This window comes from Mchenga conophoros, linkage group LG3 (assembly GCF_057382185.1).
Source record: "Mchenga conophoros isolate Kocher_MC1m ecotype Shallow Benthic linkage group LG3, M_conophoros_male_GT1.1, whole genome shotgun sequence".
Lineage (NCBI taxonomy): Eukaryota > Metazoa > Chordata > Actinopteri > Cichliformes > Cichlidae > Mchenga > Mchenga conophoros.
Window position 1 is genome coordinate 4,778,444 of NC_140528.1, and position 26,187 is coordinate 4,804,630.

The 26,187-nt window shown below is 44.0% G+C and overlaps 1 protein-coding gene and 1 long non-coding RNA gene across 2 annotated transcripts in view; one reads left to right on the forward strand and one right to left on the reverse strand.

Annotated features, from left to right (window-relative positions):
* The window catches only part of LOC146577050 (protein NLRC3-like), a 324,292-nt gene that overhangs the window by 93,076 nt on the left and 205,029 nt on the right, over nt 1–26,187 (forward strand). The gene's annotated exons all lie outside the window — the stretch shown is intronic.
* On the reverse strand, nt 4,193–10,393 carry LOC146577052 (uncharacterized). Its single transcript, XR_014891347.1, has 2 exons — nt 9,543–10,393; nt 4,193–4,449 (listed from the first exon to the last, which is right to left on the reverse strand). It is a non-coding gene; the product is annotated as an uncharacterized LOC146577052 (long non-coding RNA).

Genomic DNA, 26,187 nt, shown 5'->3' on the forward strand with positions numbered 1-26,187 from the left:
TTGTGTGCGAGGTTACCCTTATAGTGCGATGTGTGTTTGCACAAAGAGAAGCATGTGTGTCAAATATAAATAAGCACAGAACAGAAACAGCTGCTCGTTTCTTCTGTTTAGAGTCAAGTTAGTGTTTTGTGTCTTTGTTTGAGGCCTGATGTCGAGCAGAGGTGTGTGTAACTGCACTGCTCTGTTATATGTGTGAAGTGTGTGCTTCTCTTCAGCATCATCTTTGTCACTGCTGATTCCTTTGTGTCATCATGTGTTGAGAAGAGAGAACAGTTATAACGGAGGAGCAAAAGGAAGCCCTGAAATCTGCATCAACAAGGAAGTGTTGGCTCACCAGTGATCCCAGCAGAGCCACTGGTTTGGCTCCAGTTGTTCTAGATTCAATGATGTTGTTGCTACAGATACATGTCAGCATCTTTATTGAATTTTATATGAAGCAGAAATGGTGTCATTAGGAGAAGAAGAGGAGAACAAGTCCGGCGAGGAGGCAGCAGCTCTTAAAGATGAAACAGCAGCTCAGCCCTGAGCTCAGAGAGCTGCACATGAAAAAGCTCCTCAAGCAGATCCTGTCAGAGGTTTGTCATCAACAGGAGGAACTGTTCACATCATAGGATGAAGATGCTGTCAGCTGGATGAAGAAGGTTATTTAATGCAAACGTTCACACTGAAGTCAAATTGTTGTCGTGTTGAACAGATTCATGTACTGATCGTCTCCAGAATGTTAGAAGAGCTTCAATGAATCATTAGAAACAACTTACAGCTGCACAGCTGTGTCAAACACATCTGTGTGTCATTGTGGGATTGTTGTGTTTCTACATGTGACACACGTCTAAAACATGCACACAATCTGAACACAAACAGGGACTCATGTGTTCCCACAGCCAGATGCTGAGAGCCATTTCCTTGTAGTCCTGTGTCTACATACATGAACCATTAGATGTTATTGGAATGATTGTCAGCTCTGATAGTTTCATGTGTGTTTAGCTGGACGCTGTTTGATCCTCGACATGTTTAAAGGTGTCCAGTCCTGAGACACTGGGGCTGGAAACAGCTGTGATGTCATTGGACTGTCACACAGACAGAAGTGCATGAAGTGAGCAGCCGAGGAGCCGCTGATGTTTTGGATTCAACAGCATTTGAAAGGTCGACACAGACACATTTGCACACAGAAAGCTGAATCTGTCATATGCCACAGTGAACTCACTGTTCAGTGTTTTTCAGGAAGCTTCTTAACTGCCTCTGCTGCCAAACAAGCAGCTGATGTCCTTGAGAAGAAGCTGAAGAAGTCTTCAACAACAAATACAGGAAGTGGACTTTCAAATACTAGATTCACTTTAGACTCACAGAGAAATGACTCAACCAGCTGTGTTTGACTATATGAAAGGTCAGTGTGTGTCTGCACACAGACTGTTGTGTTGGACTGTTATTCAGTTGTCTGCTGAATGTTTTCAAATGTCTGCATCTCAGCTGTGATGAGGCTGGGGGTCATGGGAGGCCACCGTAGCAGCCTCTTCAACATCATGACATCATCATAAATGCTGCTGGACTGTCTGATGGGCTGACGGTGAAAAAGCCGTCGGGAAGGAAACAGAAGACATTTCAGAGGCTGCAGCAGATTTCTTTGATTCGGGGCCTTTTTCAGCTTTATTGGACAGAGCAGTGAAGATAAGTGACAGCAAAGCAGAGAGAAAGGGGGCGTGGCCCGGGTCAAAGCCAGGCCAGCTGCTCTCCACCTCGTGGTCACCTGCTCATCCTAGTGAGCTCCACCAGCAGCCCTTTCACACACTTTACACTGTCAAACACTGTGTGTGGACCTCAGCTAACAACAGGCTACATTTAAGTCTGGACTACATGCTTTTATATTGTTTTTATTCCATCAGCAGCTCAACATCATGAGCAGCTTTGACATAAAGACATCAAACTCAAGCTGACTTTAAACTACTTTTAATACAGGGGCTCAAAAACAACAACATCTTTATTATATATCAGGACAGAAAGTCATTTCATCTCAAAGGGAAACAGCTTTATTTGGAATAACCAGCACTATCAACTGGTTTGGGATCTCCACCAGTTTCATGTCTTTGCAGCTTCTCCAACAAAGTTCCTGTAAAATCAGCATGTTTGTCTTTATTGGTTTGATAGTGATTGATTATTCAGTCCCAATCTGCTGTCATCTAAAGAACAAAATGATGTTTCTATGAGTCACAAAGCTCCAGATGTTGTCGGCTTCACAAAGAAAACAAAGAACTTAAACACAAAGTGTTTGGAGCCAAAATGTTCCCAAGCTGCTCTTTTTGAAATGGCAGAGGTACAGTGGTGTCTAACAGCACACTGTGGAAGGCAAACATGTTATTGTTGGATGAAACTTCATGAATCCTTTGTAGATTTGAGCTGTTGGAGCCTTTCTTTTCTCTTCAGGTGTACAGATGCTGAGGAGGCAGGTGAAGCAGGTGGAGCTGTTGTGATGCTGCAGAGGGTGTGTCTTAGTAACTCTGTGAGGCAGAACTGGATCCAACATTGTGGATGTGTTGATGTTGGAGCCATTAAGAGTCTCTGGCCACACTGTAGGATTTCCCTTTGATCCACTGTGGGGGCATTTTGGAGTCTGTCAGTGAAACTCTTCATGTTTGTGTTTGACTCCAGTTTATAGAAACAGAGAAATGTGTCATGCTTTTGTTCGGCCTCCACAAATACACACATTTGTTCATTGGTTGGACTTTTTGGAAGGAGACACATTGAAAACCATGTTAATAAGATCTTGTTGTTTCCTGTGGATCCGACACAGAGAGTGGACTTCAGACAGAAAGCGTGGAAGAGATTTTAGAGGCCGTGTGTGGCAACAGGAAGTTTCTGTGTGTTTGCTGATCTTACATGTGGAAAACAACACGTGATGTTTGTGAAGTTCTACAATGATCATTGTTCTCACAGCATTTTGAGTGGGAACAGTTCAAACTGGGAGTAGTGGGAGTTATTTACTGATTGAAACAAGCTGAATGTTTCTGTGACGATGAAGATCAGCAGCTCAGCTGATCAATGAACTGACATCTATCAGTCGTTTCATGAGATGAAGTCATCAGCAGACATTTGTTCTGACTGTGTGATGAATGTCAGAACGTCAGGGCTCTGCTTTAGTCACTGCTTGATGATCATTGGCTCATTGTTGAATCCAGGGGCCCAGTCTGACCTCTGACCTTTGCTGCAGGTCTTCTGTGTTATCTCCACTTTCATGTCTGATCTTCTGCTGTATCGTCCAAAATAAACATCTGGATCATTTCCAACACTTCAGCAGATCTTTAGTTTGGGCAGTGCAGCACAGAATAACACATATTGTACTATACTGCCCACTTCCTGATCTTATTGGATCTGTGTGTGAGGTTGGTGAAGGAAACACATGTTTACTGAGTGAGTCGCTGCCATTAGGAACTAGTTTTTATATCACAGCCTGGAAATCACACAGGACCATTTCTGCAAGTGAAAAGTCGTCATTGGAGGAAAATCATTGTGTAGTTTGTGCGACTGAAGAATTGTCCCAACTACATGTGCTGCTGACCCTTGACCTTTTCTTTAGGTGCACAGAGGAGTCTGTGGGAACATCCAGAACTGAGGCATCTTGTGTACAAACGTGTTCAGACCAGATGTCAAATGATGTCAGATGTCATCCGTGAATGGATGCAACTGTGGATCGTTCCAATAAAATGAGGCAGTTTTGTAAGTACAAGCCCACTACAACCCATCATCAACATTTTAAATTACATTATACATCTTCACTGATATAAAGCACCACTATTTTAACCTGATTCACTTTTTCCACCCTAACAGTTCATTCCTCAAATCAAACAAGATATTTGACCCTAAAAAATGCATCAACAAATAATTTTGTAATAAAATATTTATTCTTCAACTTTTACAAGTGAAATCAAACAAGTGTGTTTAAGAGTGAAACCAGAGTGGAAGCTGCTCATATAGAGTCCAACCCAGGCTAAAGTAAGCTGAGTAGAGCAGCACCATCAAAGTGTCGGCTCTCTGAACACGGTGCAAGATCGCCATCTGCAGGACAAAACTAGTTTTTCTCGCCCTCCTCGTCAACATCAAGATGATGTCATCGTACAGCAACTGATTCCCTGTCCGTCTGGAACAAAGCATTTACATTAAAAAAGACATTTACAGAAAATACAAACACCAACAACACATCTCATCATCACATGATATTTTATTATTTATTATATTATATATTTTTATTGTACCATCAACATCAACAAATACCAGCATATTTTCTTTGAGATTGAGTAGAGTGGACCTTTCCCTTGGTTCACTTCCTGCTCGCAGCATCAGCTGACCTCTGACTTCCTGGTTAAGGTCTCTCAGCGTTGACTGGAATATCAAATCGGACTCACACCATGTTCTTGTAATGTGGTCATGTCTGTCAGCTGTTTGAAGAGCATCTCTGGCCTAAACACAATAGGAAGAACAACAACACGGCTAAAAACAACAACACATTTCCATATTAGATGAAGGGCACCGTAACTGGAAATGGTAACATTCATCTGATGCTGCTTTGGATTTATCTTCTGTTTTAGACCAACTTTGATCACTTCGAGCCATCTTAAGTCCGTTTGTTCTAACTTCTCACTAACATCTCGTATGATTTCAGATCCCTGCTGTTCCCCAGCTGCCCTGTAGGTTTGTGCTTTGACCTCCAGAGGGCGACAAATCAGCACAGACAGAGAGCTCCATTCAAACTTTGCTGCCATCAGGAATAATTCTTCAAATATAATCATCAGTGTTTGAGCAGTTATGATATCAGGGACAATCTAGACATGTGTGACAATACTGAACATGTCACATGACACACCTCAAACATCATGTGATCCACTCTCAGTCTGCACTTTCATTCATGACTTCAACAGGTTGAAATGAGCTTTGAAGAAACATTCAGTGAAATAAATCTTTCATGGATTCATGTGAGCAGCAGATGAACTTTACAAAGAATCAGTGGATTTATCTTCTGTTTTAGACCAACTTTGATCACTTCGACCCATCTTAAGTCCGTTTGTTCTTCTCACTCACTAACGTCTCGTATGATTTCAGATCCCTGCTGTTCCCCAGCTGCCCTGTAGGTGGCCTCAGTGTGTCTCACACCATTTACAGATGATTACAGGTCGTTTACAGTTCAAACAGGTCCAACATAAGAAATATGCAGAAAATATCCTGCTATAACAGTTTGGGTCAAAGTGCAGATGTTCCAGATGTTCTGAGTCTGTCTGTGTTTCATGTTAACATGTAGATGTTGGACCAAAGTGAAGCTTTTTGATGTGACAGCAGGAATGTGAAGTGTAACTCTGAGCTGTAGGAAATGAAACTAAACGGACTTTTTCTCCTTTATTTATAGGAAAGTGTAGGAGAGCAACAGATGAACAAGCGTTACTGTAACAGGAAACATCAGAGGACCTTTATGTTCATCATCATCACTGTTTCCTTGTTCTGTCACAAACACACAACACTTCCTGCTCTCTCTCTGATGGATCTGATTGGCTGTTTCATTCACAGGAGGTCAGGGCGTCACACAAACAGCTTTAACTGCACAACGACACACTTTAAATCATCTGCAGACAAACCTGTGTGTTTGATTTATGAAGAAATAATAAAGACGTGTGTACAGCTGTCCATGAAGCAGCTTCTCACACAAACTCTGACACTTCAGCCACTTTAATTCCTGCAAAGCTGCGTAATAAAGAGCTGTGACTGCTATGAGCTGCTGATGATGACTGCATGAAGCTCTCAGCTGAAGCTTCTTTCATTTATTTTAATGTTAATGTCGCCTTTTTAAGTCTGTGTGAGGATTTTAATGACACACATTAAAGGAGCTTCTTTGATTAGAACCAAATTCATGTTGATTTTCAGCCTGAAATGATAAAAACTTTAATAATTCTGTTTATAATCATCAACCTGGAGACTAATGAAAAGTATAATAGTGAAAAAAAGCCTTTATTATTTGAGTAATGCCTGAATCTGCTCAGAGACGGAGACGACACAGAGGTGTTGATGACAGTTTGACATTAACTGAATTAAAAACAAAGTGCTCTTATTGTGAAAATCTGCCTCCTACTTCTTTAAATCATTTTTATGTATTTTTTAACCTCACAGTGAAACATTGAGGCATTAATCTGACACAGTTTGATCAGCAGCTGTGTTTTCACCGACGTTTCACTTTGATTTGTTCAGACTGAGCAGAGAGGATCGGTTCTCTGTGTGCGCACTGCTGAGAAACACAAGCTCATTTCTGCTGTTTCATGAAAAGTGTTATGGAGGAACAAGAAGTTCAGCCTCTAAACTCTCAGCGTGAGGACTGAGTGAAGAGTTTCAGAGCAGAGAGTTTTGGCTCACAGCTTTTAGCGTCTACACAAAGAGACGATTACGCACTTGATCTGAGAACATCTCCACCTCCTACAAACAAACTCTCCTACGAGCAGCTGTCACAACCACAACAGGCAGAAGACTGGATTTCTTCAGGTCAGATTTCATGCAGTTTGCATAAATTGTGTGTCACAGACTTTGTAGTTCACATTTGTGTGACTCGTTTAAATCTTCTCCTCCTGAAAGTGAAACTCTTACAAACACATCAGGCCACAACCTGCTGCAGGTTAATGATTGATCTGAAGGCAGCTGACCTTTGAGCAGGAACTTGTGAGTCTTTTATTGTGTTTAGCACTGCCAAGTGCTGGCCTCTGCTTCCACCATCACATTTACACTGGTAGGTTCAGCACTGCTGCCTGCTTCAGACTGAATCCAGCAGCACAAAGACACAAGTTAATAAAATCAGCATCTATTCCTTTATCACTGCTTTGTTACAGAGGAGAACAACGCTCCAGTAACGCGTAATCCCATTATTTTTTTGAAGTAACGAGTAAAGTAAGGGATTACTATTGCAAAAACAGTAATTAGATTACCGTTACTTTCCCGTAGGAACGCTGCGTTACTGCGTTACTAAAACCGTGATTTTTTTGCGAGAATGTCTCACGACAGTGACGTAAGCGAGTGCGCCGTTAGTGACAACAGCTGTGTCCAGATCAACAATGGATCACATATCGAGTGCAGAGAGAGTATGAGCGTGCAGCGTTTAAAGCGTGGAAGTACTGACCTTACTTTGAGTTTGATTCTATAAAAAGTGACAAAAACATTAGTGTCCGCTGTGCGTGGGAAGAAAACTTCTGTTTACAGCGAAAAAACCCCTAAACTTCCAACAAGCACCGAGTAGCTACGACGTAATGGGAAACTCACAGAGAAACTCGCGGATTCTTCCACTGACCGCGGCACACCTGCACCAGGGTAAACCTCCGCCTACCCTGCTCCTGCTTTACAGGTGAAAATAGAGCAACAGGACCGCTGAGTCTTTGACTTTATTTATTTTCTGCTGTGTTTTACTTGCATCTATTTGAAAGACTGAGTGTAAACACACAAAATATTTTATTTTATGAGCTGGAATGTGCAGAAAATAGGTTTAAATGTTAAACTCATTTCTTCCAGTCAGAGAATGTTGCAGATAATTAAATGTTTGCTTGATGCATAAAGTTAAAAGATTAAAACTAATAAAACAAGTTTAAAAAAGAGACTTTTCCATTTGATTACATTTTGTATGATGGATTATGCAGAAAAAGTAGAATTGGGCTGAAAGATCTATCGCTTTATCACCTACTCAGGTTGGAAATCGTGTTTTTAAAAAGTAACTAAGTAATTAATTACTTTTGATAATAAGTAATCAGTAAAGTAACAGGATTACTTTTTTTGGGAAGTAATTAGTTACTGATTACTTTTTTCAAGTAACTTGCCCAACACTGGACAGAGTGTTGGCTTCATCACCGACACACGTCACCACATCAGGAAACAGCTGGTTCAGTGAGTATTTAAGGTTCACTGCAGACAAACTGGAGAAAAACGAATCACATGAAACATTTGTTACTGGTTTCTGACCTCGTCGTAGAGACTCACATACCTGTGTTCTGCTATCAGTGTGATCACATGTGCTGGTACAGTTTGCCAGGTTGACCCATGTAACCTCCACTATCCTGTAGACGTGGAATATGTTTCACATATGGATCGCTTCATTACCCGACTATGACTGTGTGCTTCACAGGTGCTTACTGAAGTGCTGCTTTACACAAAACCAGACAGTAAAAATAAGAACTGCAGGTCCAGACCACAGGTTTATGTGTTGATAATGATGATGTGCAGTCACTCATTGTCACAGGATACTTCCTGCAATGATGCTACAGGTCACGCAGTTCTGCAGAGGTGGAGGAAACAGATGCTTTTCCTAACAGAGACACTTTAATGACTTAAAGAATCTAACTGACACACAAACCTCAGTTTGTCTGACATTCATGAGAGTAAACTGCTCCTGAATGTTCTGTTAGTTCACTGGATGATTGCTCCGGTTTACCTGACTTCAAATGTAAAGATCCCTGAGACAAACTCTCAGTTTCAGGCCACACGAGTTCAGCGGCGACACGATCGCACAACCAGCCGCGACATTAAAGGCTGACGCGCTCACTACCTTTGGTTACAGCGCTCCACTCTCAGCTCACACGACATACACAAAAATAATGACGCTGGATGCTTCTGTGTCCTCAGAAACACCAGATCGCTGTTCACGAGAAAAGGATGGAAACAGAGTGAGACATCGCTCCCGGCGGACACACAAACACTGTGCTAAGGTTTGTTTCAAAACGGAGCTCCTGGGTTGTGTAGCTGCTGAGCGAGCAGGTGTTACACAAAGACGCGCTGTCAGGAATCATTACATCGAGACTGACAGGACGTCACTGGTACATAAACACTGATCTGTGGTTTACTGACAATGTTCTCAACAACAGACGCACAATCCTGGTTTTGTCTGATTATTTGTGTTGTACGGCTTCGTTAGTCTGACGTGATATTAAGACGAGCTTTTAGGGACGTCAACAAAAGGATTTCACGTGCTGAGGTCATATTTATGAATCAACCTGAACAGCTAATACTTTACCTCTTTATTTTATAACACATATGAACACGTTATAGTAGATTTGTGCGATGTGTGTTTCACGTCTTTATGGGCGTATAGATCTGTAAACAGGCTGATGGGTGTGTGTCTGTTTATTGTAGTGTTGCAGAAATGTTAAAAATGATGACAATAACAACACTTCTCACATCAGGCTACAACACAAACCTCCTGATAGCTGCAAACAGCAAAACCCCCAACGACAGGCACACAAAGAGCGAGCAGGGACCCACCCTGACAGCATGTGAGCCTCCTACTACGACTCACTGTGGAGCAACACAACACCAGGAGACGGAGGATATGAGAGAGGATACAACTGCTGTGGGGGAGCAGCCACACACTCCACAGGAGACGACGGGGTGAGAGATGGTTCGGTGCTCCTAACATCATGTGGACGCTCGTCTGCACATAAACAAACCTCACCTAACCCCACCTCCTTTCTCTTTTTGCAGGGTGGGGTGCTCCATCCTTACACACTTTGCACCACGTGGCGCTCCATCTATTCGTTTACCTTCTTGGGTCTCTTCCTCCTCTGTCCCAGCCCATTGAGGCGATCGCTGGGGTCCAGCCTGTAGTGGGAGTGGCTGTCCTCGCTCATCCTGTCCCCGTCCACTCCGGGTTATTCCTTTCTTCTTTCTGTCCTCTGAATCGAGCTGACCTCTCTCCTCTCTGGTCCTCGCTCTCTGAGCCGGCGGAGCATGAGAGAGAGGAGTGGTTGGGGAGAGGGAGGGGAGACGAGCGAGGGAGGGAGGGAGCACAATGGTGTTGCCATGGCAGCAGCTGCCACCAGTGTTTATCTGGAAACGTCGCTGGCAAACCAGAATAGTTGCCACACGTTGCCACACTCGCACACTCGGCAGCCACACGTTTGTGTGCGACCTGCCCGTGGCTTCCTCGTTACAGACACACCGAGAGGAAACGCTCAGACACAAGGCCGAACATGAACGAACACTCGTGTGTGGGAGGAACAGGGCACAGACTCCACGCCGTCGTTAAAGATGGCGTGTGTGCTAAACGGAGCTGTGCGCTGATCGATCAGTCAAGTGAAAAAAACAAAGGAAGCTGTCTGGATGGAGTTTGCTGCTCCCACTAATCAAAGAGATGCATCACAGCTGGAGCTGATTGATGCACGAGCCACCGTTTGCACAATCCCACCGACTCCACGCTTGTGTTTCCTTTCTGCACCATGTTGTTAACACTGACCCCACACTGTGTTCATGAGCTAAAGAAATCAGGATGATTTCACGGACCCACACAGACCCACACAGACCCACACAGACACACACAGATCCACACAGACACACACAGATTAAACATTAATGTTCCCAACACAGATTTACATGAGAATGACAGGACATCATAGCCCCCCCTGCCCCCCCTGATATTACATCACTTCAATCCCAAACAGAAGGAAAGATCAAATCTGTCTTGAACCTCTGCTTCAAAGTTACAGGAACACTGGAGTCACTCTCACTGTCAGAGACCTCAGTGTGTTGGAAGCTGCTAGAAGAAGCAGATGGAGGAGAGGAAGAGGAGGGCCACGGTGCTGATCTGAGGAAGTCTTCTGATCAAACCACAGCAGACCAACAAGCCCGACGTCGTTCTGATCCAACATGAAGGCTTCCATCTGTCTATTCTGTCACATCGCACACGTCTCAAGTCATCCTGTTCAACCCATCACAACATAATAGTAACAATAAAACAAAGGCAGTGGAGCGTTCACCACGAGCTTCTACAAAAGTGCACGTTCATTTTAATAAAACTGTTTTTACAGCAGTGTGCGAACATTAATATGTTGTAACCAAACGTTTTGTTACACCAGCTGCACTGAACCTGTGGAGACTGGAAGTTATTTGCTGCTGGTTTGTTCAGACCTGTTACTGCACACCTTGCATAGTTTGCATAGTTTCCTTCACTGCATGCAAAGAGACGAGGCGGGTGGAAACCTGCGACCCTGATCACATCACCAGTCCATCACAGTCAAACACTCACGGCTGTAATCTATTTCAAATCAAAGTGTTTGCACGGTGAGAAGAAGCTGGCGTCGCTGGGGGAGCGTGCGCCCGGCTGCACTTAAACACAATCTTCATTGGTGCTGTGAAACATCCACGTCTCACTTCATCTGCAAAGAAACCTGATGCATCGCTTTGGAAATATTTGAAATCCCTCATTTGTCACTATGCACGACGAGTCGACCGGCTGACCAACCTCAGGTTATGCAGCGAGTGCTGAGAAGCAGCTAAATGGCTGCAGTGACTTTATTCCCTGAGTGGGTGTGTGTGCATGAAAGCCAAAGGGGGGCTGTGTAAGAAACAAGGGGAGTCTCTGTTGTGCTCACAAAGAGGAAACCAAGATCTGGATTTTATGGCCGAAAGAAGAAAACATCTTTTCAAAGTTTCCCAGGCCCACTGTGGAGACGCCCACAGCTCCCAGTGACACTGACCCACACTGACACCACCTCCATTCCTCACTGTGATAGGCCGGGAGGAGAAGATCCACACACACATTCACATCAGGACAAAGTCCCACATTCCCCTGTGCCACACACACACACACACACACACACACACACGTCCTGCATGCTAAGAAGTGAGTGAAGGATGCAGAGGTGTTGAGATGGACACTGAGGATGTGGGAGCACAGACACCGTTCAGCCTGTGTTTGTGTATCAGAATGAATCAGGCAGAAAAACATTAAAAGCAAACTGGTTGTCCTAAAGTGAATCAGGCTGCAGTCAAACTTCAGCTGATCTCTCATCAAAGCTCCCAGATCGATTCGTGCTCCAGTTTCACCATTTCAGCAACACTGTGGGAGAACGGGGTCAGCTTCCAGCAGGGGCCACGATTATGCACAGAAGGAAGACGGGACACGGCCGGTCCTTCAACCATCGTATGGATGTAAGAGCCTAACACAGGTAACACAGGTCACAGCAGCAGAGCTGGTAGCAGCTTTGTGCACTTGTAGAAAACTCAGCGGTACTGCAGAGGTTGTGTACTTTACCAGGGAAACGTATGTATTTTGTGTGTGGTTGAAGATTTCCAGGTTGTGTGTTCTCCTGTTTTATTCAGTTTATCAGAAGTCAGCAACTAAAATGTAAAAGCAGCTAAAAAGAAAAGACAATGATAGCATTGTGTGCACAGTGTGTTACAGAGCTGTTGGTGGCAGTCCAATCCAATCCAATCTTATTTATAAAGCACTTTAAAATAGCCAGCACAGGAACAAAGTGCTGCACGGAAAATAAGTTAAAACAATAGAACAACAGAAAACAGCAAAATAAATAAATAAAACACATAAAACATCAAATGAAAACAAAACAAGATAAAACAGCATCGAATCACCTAAAAACAACTGAAATAAAAACCAACATCTCACGTGGTGTCAAAGCTCAGGGTAAAGAGGCGGGTTTTCAAGACTTAAAAATAGGTAAAGAAGAGGCCTGTCTGATCTCCAAAGGAAGCTCGCTCCACAGTTTGCAGCTGCTACAGCAAAAGCAGGATCTCCTCTAAGTTTACGCCCAGTCCTGGGTACATGCAGGAGCAGCTGATCAGCTGGCCTGTATGAGGCTGTCGCAGCTCAGAGAGATGAGATGGGGCGAGGCCATGGAGAGCTTTAAAAGTAAATAAAAGAATTTTAAAATGAATCCTAAAAGAAATGGGCAGCCAGTGACGTGAAGCTAAAACAGGGGAAATGTGCTCAAACTTTCGAGTGCCAGTTAAAAGACGAGCTGCAGCATTTTGACTAATATATGATGCGCTGACCCCAACATGAAGGTCATCACAGTAATGCAGCCGAGTGCTGACAAAGGCCTGGATCACTGTCTCAAAGTGCTGCCGTGAAAGAATTGGCTTTGTTTTTGCAGCTGCCTGAGCTGAAAGAAGCTAGATTTGACCACTGCCTTGATTTGACCACTGCAGGTAGAATGAAATGCCAGCATGTTGTTCACACTTCTTACCCGAGCTGTTCTCCAGCGCATCCGTGAGTGTGGCTGTGAACAGAGGAAGCACTCGAGCAGAAAGTGCTCGTGTGAATGAGTTCAGAGTAGAGCAGCTCGATGTGGGAACAACTCGTGGCGTTCATTTAGAGAACAAACATGTTCATGGTTACTGTACATTTCAGAAATGTGCCACTTTAAATGAGAAACACGATTCTGCTTTAACAACAGGGGAGCCTGTTCACTATAAACACCATCCAGCCATAACTCTGCCTGCACCCACAACACGGAGACAAATATGTCAGCGTTGTAGCGCAGTTCTGTAACATAGACACCACAAATATCTCCTCAGCCGAGCCGCCCTTCGTGCCCCTCCCACAGCCACATGCTCCGTCAGCTGGCCGTCTGCCTGGCAGAGAGGGAGGGGGGCGTCTGGCCTAGTGCCAGGCTCTCTCAATATTTTATGAGAGGGAGGGGAGGGAGGAGGAACACGAGACTTACAGTAACAATAAGAGCTGAACAACATGTAACAGCAGCAGCGATGGAAACAACCTCGTGTTTGTTGGAGCAGGGATGGTTAGAAAGAGACGACGCTGCTTTGTGCACGGACCATATTTATGAGTACGAGTAGTGAGTTTAATGATATTTCAATTATATGACAAATATCCAGTGTTGGGGAGTAACGGAGTACACGTACGAGTAACTGTATTCTGTTACAGTTACTGTTTAAACAGGTGGTATTTAGAATACAGTTACTTTGTTGAAATAAATGGATTACACTGCATGTTGGGGAGTAACAGAATACATGTACGAGTAACTGTATTCTGTTACAGTTACTGTTTAAACAGGTGGTATTCAGAATACAGTTACTTTGTTGAAATAAATGGATTACACGGCGGTACTTTCCTGTTCATATTGTGGCGGGTCAGGACTGTTTGGGTTTGTTTGACATGTTCTGTTGTTCCAGGCGGCAGCGTTGTGGTTGCCATGGTTACAGGGTGACACGCTGCGTGTTTCCTGGGTGAGAGAGGCCTTTTTGTTGTTGTGCTAAGCTAACAGGCAGAATGTAGCATCATGGGCAGTGTAGTCCGTGCTGCAGGGAGGATGGACTGCTGTACCCGTGATGTGTCTGTGAGCGAGGGAGGGAGAGAAAGGAAAAGCACGAGCTGTCACCGAGCAGAAACGGGAGCTGGAAGCATGTAAATATAATAATAACCACTGCAAGAAGAGAGCCTGACGAGCCCAGCTGTAAGTAAGCTATTAAGACCCGACTGTACACCGTGTTCCTGTTTTCCTCTGAAACAAGCAGGCGAGCAGCTGCATTTTGAACCATCTGAAGACGATGGATGGAGGCCTGATCTAGACCATAACACAATGAATTGCAGTAGTCTCATCTGCAAGTAAGGGAAAGGTGAATAACACGCTCAAAGACGTTAGGAGGTATGGCTTTACCTTGGCCAGCTGTCTTAACTGAAAGAAGCAGGACTGAACACTGCACTCACCTGCTTCTTCACTTTAAAAGAACCATCAATGTAGACACCGAGCTTTTTACACGTGTTTCAAGTAGCGGTGCTTTATCAGGCCAGTACAGGTCAGCCTAATCACTGGTTTCAAACTCCCAGTAATGAAACTGGGGAACACTGGTTGTGCTCAACCTACAAAATATTTCACGTTCCTGCGATATGTGCTGAGCACGCACGACAGACATGAAGCAGACAGGATCACAGCTGATCTTCTCTCGCTCACGAGTGAGCTAGTTAATGTTGGGAGTCACAGAGGGAGCGCTACGATCAACCTTTAAATCAAAACGGTTCACCTCCGACACAAGGCGTCCAGTCGACGCAGAACCCAACGCAAGGCATCGCCTGAGGGTTCTTCCATCCATCACTGAAACCATTCTGTGTAGGTGCAGAGACACCCCAAGAATCCAGGTGTTATGTGGCAGCTTCGTGCACAAATGTTATTAATAAGTAGCTGTTATTAGAGCGACGCTGAGGGTGCTGAGTGGTTGGGATGTCCCCCAGACCATCACTGAAACACCAGAGCAGCCGTGCTGACGAGGTTCCAGCAGCACGATGCTCTGCAGCCTCTTCCACATGTGCTCAGCATGCAGCGGCTCTCATCTGTGAAAAGCACAGTTCTGGTCTTTGATGGGAAATGTTAATCAGACTGCATGATGTCAGTTCACCCTGCATCCACAACAAAGAAGAAGAAGCCGTATGTAAACATAACATACAAACTGACCGAGGACAAGAGGGAACAGTGCTGCTGTCAGTCCAACGTGTCCACGTCCTCTGGACTAAGAAGGGGAGAAACCGTCCAACTGTCACAATCACAGCCACACACTTGCATCACTGACGGTCTGCATGACTTATATGTAAACTTTAAACTTCAATAAGGATGCCAGCAAAAGCAGCTTCTTTCCACTGCTGGAAAACTGCAGTGTTTGATGTGAAACAGCAGTAATCACATCAGCGATGGCTTCACGGGGACACTGACAGACGATTTCTGTCCCTGCTCCTCTAACCTGTAGCTCCTTAAATCCAAACCAGACAAAGCTCGACGTGTCCTGTGAGGTTGGACCGCTCACATCCCCAGGTTTGGCTTTTAAATCACATCTTACACTCTGTGCTACAGTCACAGCGTCCAAGCAGGGAGGCAGGAAACTGCCCCGTCGCCAAGGAAACCTAGGTGTCTGTCTGTTGTCAGGGCAACAGGGCAGAGGGGATGGGGAGCAAAAACACGGATAACGACAGGAAGGCTGGGCAGAGACAACAAAGGCAGGCGGGGCCGTCAGCTGACGTCTTTGGATAGCAGGAAACTGTGAAGCATAAACAGATCTGATGCTCACGATCTGTTTACATGTTTTTCTCTTCACGTGGAGTAAAAATGGCGTCATTCACGAGACCTGGTTGTTCCAAATATGTCAGATTCATGTGCTCATCCATCGTTTTCCTACTGATTCTCCACACAGACAGTCAGCCTGTCGTCAGCTACTTTTCAGTGGCTTGTATGCAGCGCTTGGGAACATGCTGGGGAGGGTTACCCATCACCTGCCAGCATTTCAATCAGAGAACTTCCTGAATCTTAGTTTATGACAGCTGGAGCCATTTACATATGTAACACTGCTGTATTAGTCCTATTATATAAAAGGAGGAGCAAACAGTGATGTGTTCTGCTTCCTGCTCATTTCTTTTCTTCTTGTCTCAAACTGACTGAAAACAAACACGAGTCACTGAGAAACATCCGTGTTTCCTTTATTATGAAGATAAATTACATTTAATCTGACGATTATGCTTCTCTTGCTCATGAGTCACAAATCAAAGGTAAGTTGTTGAAGGGCGCCCCCTTGTGACGGCTTGCCAACAACACATACACTACACGCCACGATCGCTCACACAGGCCACGACTTTTAGGAAAGAGCCCCATTAAACGCTGTTCTTCTGCTCAGTGAATTAGCAGTAAATCAGGAATCCCAGGCTGCTGCGAGGCGGCAGCGGCGTGTGCACTAACAGGCAGCAGCTCACATGACCGGCTAATGTGTCCAAGTTTTCTATGAGCGACACCCACAGAGAGAAGAGGGGAGCCTATCAGAAATAGCACGGCTGACTCGTAAAAGCTGCAGTGAAATCAGATAATGGAGGGGGGAGGGCTACACCTTTGAAGACAGTGACCTTGCAGGTGACGTATGGTGAAGGTGGAGACTGTGAGGGGGTACTAGCAGAAGAAAACGCTCAAAAACACAATAATAAAGTGAGCAGGTTAGTGTGTGACTTCAAACCTCTGGAACATGGTTTGAAGTATGAGGGAGTCATGGTGGTGTTCAGTGCATCCTCTGAACAGAAGAAAAGAAGACAAGGAAATGTGAACGAGGACGTTCAGGATAATGAAAGTAGACGGGAGAACTGGGCAGTGGCTGCAGGTTTACAGTGACCTGTGTGAGAGAGCACATGCTGAGGAAGCAGAAGAAGACTTGGCTGAGGTTGGAAGGATGTGCAGTAAGAGTAAGGAGGACATGAGGGCAGCTATGAAGGAGATGAAGAATGATGGTCCTGATAAACATCTGGAGGTATGAAGGGGACTTTTTAACTAGATTGTTTAACACAGTGTTGGGACAGATGCTTGTGTCCTGGTACTGAAGAATCAGGGTGCAGAGCTGCAGCAGCCACAGGGGGATGGAGCTGATGAGCCACACCGTGAGAAAGAGCTACTGAAGTGAGGTTCTACATGTAGATGAGGAAGTGCAGAGAAGGTTAGAAGGAGTTGTATCATATCTGTGTGGATGTGGAAAAAGCACACGACGGGACACCAAGAGACGTACTGTGGTACTGCACATACTGAGCACATACTGAGGCTGTGCAGGAGACAGCAAGGCACAGGTGAGCTGTAGGAGGGACAGATGGATTTAAAGCGGGGGCGCCATGACATCAGGACTCGACTCTGAGGCCCTTCATGTGTGCGATGGTGCAGACAACACTGGGAACTATAGTGAGAACAGGGACCAGGTGGAGAGCTGGAGCCAGTAAGACTGAATACATGTGTGTGAAGGAGAAAGGTGCCTGAGTGAAGCTGGTCCAGAACAACACAGTGCACAGGGCAGGTGCAGAGGAGGTGGGGTGGGTGGAGGTGAGGGTCAGGGGGGGTTTGTGAAAGAAGAAACACAAAAACCTGACAGGGAAAATTTAGGAGACGGTAGCTCGTGATGGCAGTCGGGCGAGCTGTTGTGTGTCGGAGACGGTGGCACTGACAAACCCAGGAGGCGGAGCTGGAACGGTTAAAGATGGTCGACTCTTCATTGGGAATGACCAGAATGGAAACGTTTAGGTAGAACACAGGGGCGAGGCTGGACACGTGCAGACGACTGATCGTGGATACACAGGGCAAAGGGTGTCGAACAGTAACACACTAACACAGAAATACTGCTGTAAAGGTCCCAGTTAGACATGCTGAAGCACAGGTCAACAAACAATCTCAGCTTCCCTGTGTGATTTCACTTCATGGCTAAATCATCGTTTCAGGCTTCTTTGGGTATTTGTGGGTTTTAGGTTTTTGAGCTCAGCGTGAATCAGACTTTCACCCTAATTCATAAAAAGCCAATAAACAATCAGGAGAGAGGAGCTCGTCTTTCTAATTACAACTAATACGATTAAAAGACTTATTTATAAACTAAATTAGCGTTACAGTACAAAGTTAAACAGAGAATCAGGAATCCTCTCTTAATATAAGTGATCACATAGATCTGTCAGCAGCAATTTGTCACGTAAAAACAGCACATCAAAAGGACTCTGCAGTCACAGCGCCCCCTGCTGTTATCACACTAGAAGGGTATTTATTATTATATTAATTACGCAGCATGCAAACATATATAATGTCTCTCTGAGGGCATCTTCCTGAAATATTAATGCATGTGCTAAACAGCTGTACTCAAAGGAAGCAGACTCACACACACACACACACACACACTCTGTTAAGCATGTGTGCATGTTGGCTGTTCATGATTTATTTATGGATTAGATTAATTCAGATCTTATTGCGCACAGAACTCTGGGGTGTTACCAGTTCATTACCAGTCATGTAACAGTAGCCCAGTTCAGCACAAACCCAAACAGTGATGACATACTGGTCTGAGCTCAGCTGTGTCAGGACAGGTTGGAGTGATCTTGCTTCGCTCACATTCAACAGAAGCTTTGTGGAGATGAAATCAGTGTAACACTGCGCCTGCTCAGAGACCACAGACGGTAACAAATGAATCACTTTGTGAGGAAAGCCAGCTGGACTGTCTGAGCTGTCATTGATCGGTTATTAGTTGTTTCCTGGCAGCTTTCTCCGAACAATCACATCAAAAAGCCACCAAACCGAACATGATGTGATTAATCTGCTGCACACAGGACGCTGCTGAACACCTAAATGTAACCACGGTAGCTTCTGACCCCACTTCCGCCAGTCCCTTTATTGTGGCGGGAATGAACCCTGCATAAGTTCCGGGTCATTCAGCTGCATGTCCCTGCTCCTCTGGCTGCTGCTGTCCCTGTGGTTGGCGTACTTGTCAGCTATCGACACATTTTACAGTTGACAGCGTGCTATAACCCGGCCGATTCATTCATCTTTACACTACCTCACAATCGACTCAACGGTGAGTTATTTGTTTGTTTCGTCACAATTAATGAAAATGCGGAGCCGCGATCGCACATCCTAAAACGCCGGTAAGCTAATGCTAGGCTAGCGACAGTAAGTGCAATTACTAGTTTTATTTATTGAATATTGTTGTTTTTGTTTATTCCATTATGGCCGAATGTTGACTTAACGTATCTAGAGTTGGACGAGTGATTTGAATTTTGTAGATTTGTCCGTTTTGGATGTTTTTTGTTACTTTTCTGATGAAATGCCAAAACGGCCTATGAGATTTTGCATTGAGTTAAATTCCATTTAAATTATTGAATCTGTTGCGCAACACCTGTGATTGAATGAGTTTTGTAAATATATTCGATTAACTTTGGATGATATTTATTAGCTTTATGGCTGATATACTTTGATGGGACCCATGAGAATGTTTTTCTATAATAGTATGTTGAATGAAATTCATTATAAGAGATGATGGTTTGTTGATTGTTGTATGAAACATGGCATTAATTGTCTTTGTTATTTATGTATTTATTTTGTCACAGCAGTAGGATGCGGTTTCATTTTCTTCGCTGAAGGATAATTTGTTTTTGACCTTGTTTAGGTCAGGTTTTTTTTTTTCTCCCGCGATCAGCCCTGATCAGCGCGGGATGGCGAGCCACCCGACCACCGCTACGTTGCGGTAGGAATCGTGAACCTATGGACTGAATCAAACTGTTGACACATGACCTATCACAGGTCCATGGAACTAAACTAAATCACATACTGGACCACACCTCATCCCACCTCCTTTTGGAACCTAAGAAGCTGTTTTGTATTGTCAACATTATTTTTGTTTGTGATATATTTGCATATTTTTCTTTACTTTTTTGTACATCCGTCTTTACATTTCTCATAACAAACATAATATATATATTTTGAGCTCTACTTTGGTTTCCTGTGTTTGATTCACACACTCAGGCTCCATAGTGGAAACTACTTCTGATAGCTCATTGTCTATGAAGCTGCAGTCAGGCGCCCTGGTCCTGTAACCGCGTTACATAAACCACGGCCTTAGAGGACCTCTGCCCTCTGTTATAATAACCACACATCTACTAACAAATAGCTAATTATGTATCATTTATCTATAATTATTTCTTCATGAAATCACAAAACAACGAAGCTAAGATGCTCAGTAAAGACGGCGCTGGCCTTTCTATCACTGTGCACTGTCAAAGACGGATGTCCCATAACCAGAGTGGCTGCTGCTTCTGCCTCGTGTCTCCACACAGAAAGGTCAACAACTATTTGAGGCATATTTACCTCACTGTCACCAGCCCCACAGCAAACACATACAGAACGACCGTCAGCAGGAGTCAGGTTTCAGTCAGGCTTTGGACTGTACAGCTCCATGTCCACTTACCTGGAAGAGAAAAGACAAATTAAGTAGTTGCTTAAAAAAACACAATTATTTCTTATAATAGTAACTGGTGAACTAAGTACCTGCTACCATCACAGATCATCAAAAACAAATGCACAGACAGTGGCTGCGATGTACATTTTTAATTGTTTGTAACACTTGGATTCACTTTAGTTCTGTTTGTTACGACAAAAACCAATCCCAGCACAGGCAGCAGCACCCACAGGCGTGTTGTTTGTGTCACTGGCAGCTATAAATAACAGCAACATGTGAATGGAAGTCCGCCGAGCTATTCTTAGGCTCTGCACTAAAGGAAAAGCCATAAACTGCAGTGTTCTTGATATGTTCCCCCAAACATACAAAAAATCTAATCCCATTTTTAAAAAATGATAAAAAGAAAAGAAGATATACAAACATCAAACGCCATAAAATGCTCTGAACAGACAAGCTTCCACATGACATTTTACCTTAATGCAGTCACACGCTCGCTCCCTAAACGGAGACTCACTTGATTCAATTTTAAGAACTCCCTGCAGTGTGACCGATCCTGGAAGCTTCACTACATCTGTCTAAGACAGAGAAATCACTCAAGGACATGGGCCCTGGCCCCCTTTATAAAGGCCCCTGGCCTCAGACTATTCTGTAAGTAGGGGACTGCACTGAGATACCAAACCAGCTTATGAAATGTGACAGTGTGATTGTGTTTAGTGCAACTACAAGATAGAACCGATTAGTAATAAGAGCTAAGTAAACTTTATGCTTTATAAGTGTTTGCAGTGCTATGAGATGTAAAAAAATAAACCGAAATACACTTAAATACAAGTACTGTATTAACTATTATGTAAAATAAACTACAGAGTGCACTCTGCAAAGTGTGTTTGCAGGGCAAGAGATGCAAGAATGCATGACAATAGAATAGAATAGCTTTTATTGTCACTGTTACAAGAACAATGAAAGGCTGTTTGACATCTCTCCATGTGTGTGAAGTATTTACACAATCACAGACAAATTTACATTTACACAAGAAAGCTATGTACAAGTTATACATGCACCACTTCTGCACTCACTTCCGGTTGAGTGAACGCTGGCGCGACTGGCTGCCGCTACTCACCGGCCGCCACTCACCACTATCGCTAAACGTTAACGCTACTGGACTCTGGACTTCTGGACTTCTGTCCTACTCCTGTTTCTAAGGCCCACCGGTGTCCCTACCCAGCTGTTCCTGTCCATGATGTGGCCTTTCAGGATCTATGTACTCTCAGTGTGGGTCTGGATCCTTATGTCATCGATCTACCGACTCAGCACTGGACTTCATCAATATACAGCTGATGAGCTCCTCCGGCTCCGCTTCTCTTTAGCTGCTCCGCCGCTGGCTGCTCTTCATTTCCACACGGACATTGCCTTCCTCCCTCGTCGAAAGTACGTACATCGAGGCTCCCGTCGGTATTTCCATTAGGATAATTCCAAACCAATTCAGTCCTTCTGGTCCACCTCTGGTCGCTCTCAACGGAACCCCTGCAGGTCTATTGACCACAATGTTCTGACTGGTCTGCCTAGGTCGGCTAACACTCTCATCCAGTCCGACAGTATTTCTGTCAACTTCGGCCTGCTTAATATCCGTTCGCTTATGAACAAAGGACATCTCATCCAGGATCTCCTAACAGACCGTAAGTTTGACTTTTTCTGCTTGACTGAGACATGGCAACAGCCCAATGACTTTTCGCAACTCAACGACTCCACCCCCCTGGGGTTTGTTTACACCTGCCAACCTCGCGAGTCCGGCCGTGGTGGTGGCCTCGCGATAATCTATCGCGAGAACTGGAAAGTCTCGCCGCTGTCCGCCCCTACGTACAGCTCCTTTGAATCTGTTGTTTGTCAACTTTCAGGACCTACCCCAACTGTAATAGCTGTCATCTACCGCCCCCCAAAATTTAATTCTGTTTTTATCAGTGACTTTGCCGATCTGCTGACCAATCTAGCTACTGTCTCCCCTAATATAATATTGCTGGGTGACTTTAACGTTCACGTGGATAACTGCGACCATCCTCTTACCAAGGACCTTCTATCCTGCCTTGATAGTTTCAGCCTTAAACAATACATAAACTTCCCTACCCACATTAAGGGCCACACTTTGGACCTAGTCTGCTGTTCTGGACTTACCCCCTCCATCTGTACAGCTGACGAACTGCTAATTTCGGATCATCTACTTCTCTCCTTTAATGTTCACATGACCCTCTCTGTAATTAACAATCCCTGTATTATCTCTTTCCGGAATATCAAGAATATAAATCTTGATATCCTTTCCTCTGCTTTTTCTAGCTGCTTGTCTTCTAACAACTTAGCTATTGAAGAGGACCTGGTACTTTTTTATAATCATAGCCTTAGTAGTATTTTAAATTCCCTGGCTCCACAAAAAACCAGAACTGTACTTTTTTCTCGCTCTGCACCCTGGTACACCCCTGAACTCCGGCTACTGAAAGCTAAAGGCCGACAGCTTGAACGTCTCTATAAGAAAACTGGCCTTACTATTCATAAGGATATGTTTAATAACCACGTTCTGTTTTACCAGGAATGTATTAGTCAAACCAAATCTGCTTATTACTCTGCTATTGTCTGCTCAAGTGAGAACTCTACCAAGACCCTTTTCTCACTATTCAACTCTTTTAACAGGCCACCTGATTCTCTCCCTGCTCATCTCTATTCATCTAACTTCTGTGATGCTCTAATGCTATTCTTTATTGATAAAATTCATAAAATACACTTAGACCTGGACCCTAATGCTCAATGTAGCTTCTCTGTCCTAACTTCTCCCCCTTCTCACTTCCTCTCTTTTTTTCAACTTCCATCCTTAGCTGATATTGCTGATCTCATCCATAAATCAAAGCCTTCTACCTGCCAGCTCGATCCTATCCCCACTGTCCTCGTCAAAGCCTGCTTACTCCCTCTCCTTCCCCTCATATCTGCTATTATTCACTCTTCACTCACCACTGGAACTGTTCCTGCTTCCTTCAAAGTTGCTGCTATTACCCCAATTCTGAAAAAAACTGGTCTAGATCCCAACAACTTTAATAATTTTCGTCCTATCTCCAATCTACCATTTCTCTCAAAAATCCTTGAAAAAATAGTTGCTTCACAAGTCCATCTTCACCTAACTGATAATAACCTTTACGAACAGTTCCAGTCCGGCTTTCGTCCTTTACATAGCACTGAAACTGCTCTTATAAAAATAACAAACGACCTTCTTATAGCAGCTGATTCTGGTCTCCTCTCCATCCTTATCCTTCTTGATCTGAGTGCAGCTTTTGACACCATCTCTCATCCCATTCTCCTTAGCAGATTAGCTTCTATTGGTCTCTCTCACACTCCACTAGCCTGGTTTAAATCATACCTATCTGACCGCACTCAGTTCATTCAATTAAAATCCTTCACTTCTCAGCTTTCTCCTTTATCCACTGGGGTGCCCCAGGGATCTGTCCTCGGGCCCCTTCTTTTCATCATCTACCTTCTTCCACTCGGACATATTTTTCGTAAATATAATATTCAGTTCCACTGCTACGCCGATGACACCCAGCTCTATCTCTCTACCAAACCTGACTCTACTCTTCCTCCACCCTCCCTCATCCTCTGTCTAGCTGAACTTAATTCTTGGTTCTCCTCCAACTTTCTTAAACTCAACAGCAATAAATCGGAACTTCTTCTGGTTGGCACTAAACGACTGCTATCCAGAATTAACAATTTCTCTCTCACCATCAATAACTCGCTGGTCCCTATCTCTCCCTCTGTGAAAAGCTTGGGTGTCATTCTCGATAGCACATTATCCTTTAACTCACATATCAATAATATTACACGTGCAGCATATTTCCAACTCCGTAACATTAATCGCCTCCGCCCCTTCCTCACACCTCACGCCACTGCCATTCTCATCCATAATCTTGTTATCTCTAGAATTGACTACTGCAACTCATTATTATTTGGCCTCACACAAAAATCTATCAACAAGCTCCAACGTGTCCAGAACTCTGCTGCCCGTATTATTACTAGGACTTCTTCTACCCACCACATCTCCCCAATCCTGAAGCAACTTCACTGGCTCCCGGTCAAATTTCGCATCCATTTTAAAATAATTCTGTATACATTCAAGGCTATTCACTCTCTCTCTCCACCGTACCTCTCTGACTTATTACAGATGAAGCTCCCATCCCGCTGCCTCAGATCTTCATCTTCTCTTTCTCTCTCTGTTCCCTCTGCTCGTCTGATCACAATGGGAGGGAGGGCCTTTAGTTGCTCTGCCCCTCGACTTTGGAATTCCCTACCCCCGGACCTCAGAAATATTAGTTCATTCTCTCTTTTTAAGTCCACCCTCAAAACTCATCTGTTTAAAATTGCCTATTCTTAAATTTCTGTATGTTTTAACTTTTATCTTCTATTTTTACCATTGTGTATATTTCCAGTTTTTATCTGTTGTACAGTGTCCTTGGGTGCTTTGAAAGGCGCTATTTAAATAAAATGTATTATTATTATTATTATTATTATTACCTGCAAACATACGGATACACTAGGGCTGCTCAATCGGATTTTAATCTCGATTACGATCTGAGCTTTCAACGATCATTAAAAATGACTGAGCCGATTATTAGCCCCTCCCTCGTGCTTCACTCTCGCGCTGCTCCGTGTGGCAAATCAAGCGCACCTCTTTCGAACACGTGTCACAACAATTAAGAGCAGCGGTCTCCAACCTTTTTTGCGCCACGGACCGGTTTATGCCCGACAATATTTTCACGGACCGGCCTTTAAGGTGTTGGATAAATACAACAAAATAAAACCAGTACCGGTACCGAAAAAAAGAAGAGTTATTCATTAACACACGTGAAAAGACCCAGGAAAACCGAGTAAACGATAAAAACGATAACAAAATAACACTGAAAACCGATAAAAACCCTGAAAACCATATATTTCACACCTGAGCCTCAACTCTCGCGGCCCGGTACCAAACGACTCACGGACCGGTACCGGTCCGAGGCCCGGGGGTTGGGGACCGCTGATTAAGAGGACCCGAGGGAAGCTCGGAAAGCTAAGCAGAAGTTATTTGGAGAGGACAGTGACTGCCGTTGGTTGAACAGAGAGGTAAAAAAAACTTCAGTGGTGTGGAAACTTTGCTACGGTGTCGTAGCTGCACCACAGAGCAACACTGCAAAGTTCACTAAACATAGATGTTTACATTTTTCATTTATTTCTTATACTGCAAACATTTGCACTGTTATCAGTATTTGCACTATTTTATATTATTTTTTGACAATCTTTAAAGTCATTATTCAACACATTGTTATTGTTAAATAAATATCGTCAAATAATCGAGATCTCAATGTCAGTGAAAATAATCGTGATTATCATTTGTGCCATAATCGAGCAGCCCTAGGATACACCCATACAAACATACACGCACACACATACATGTATGTATAAATACATGCATGCGAACATACAGACGCATGTCTCCACATACACATACATACATGCCATGGCTCGCTGACTGGGAGTGCCGAACTGAGCTCCACAGGAATGAATCCAAAAATGTTACATTTGAATGTTTCAGATCATCAACAAAATGTTAATATTAGACACAGACAACACAAGTAAACACAACATGCAGGTTGTAAATGTAGCTATTTATTCTTATTAGATTTATAATTCAGCCCATCGGAGGGT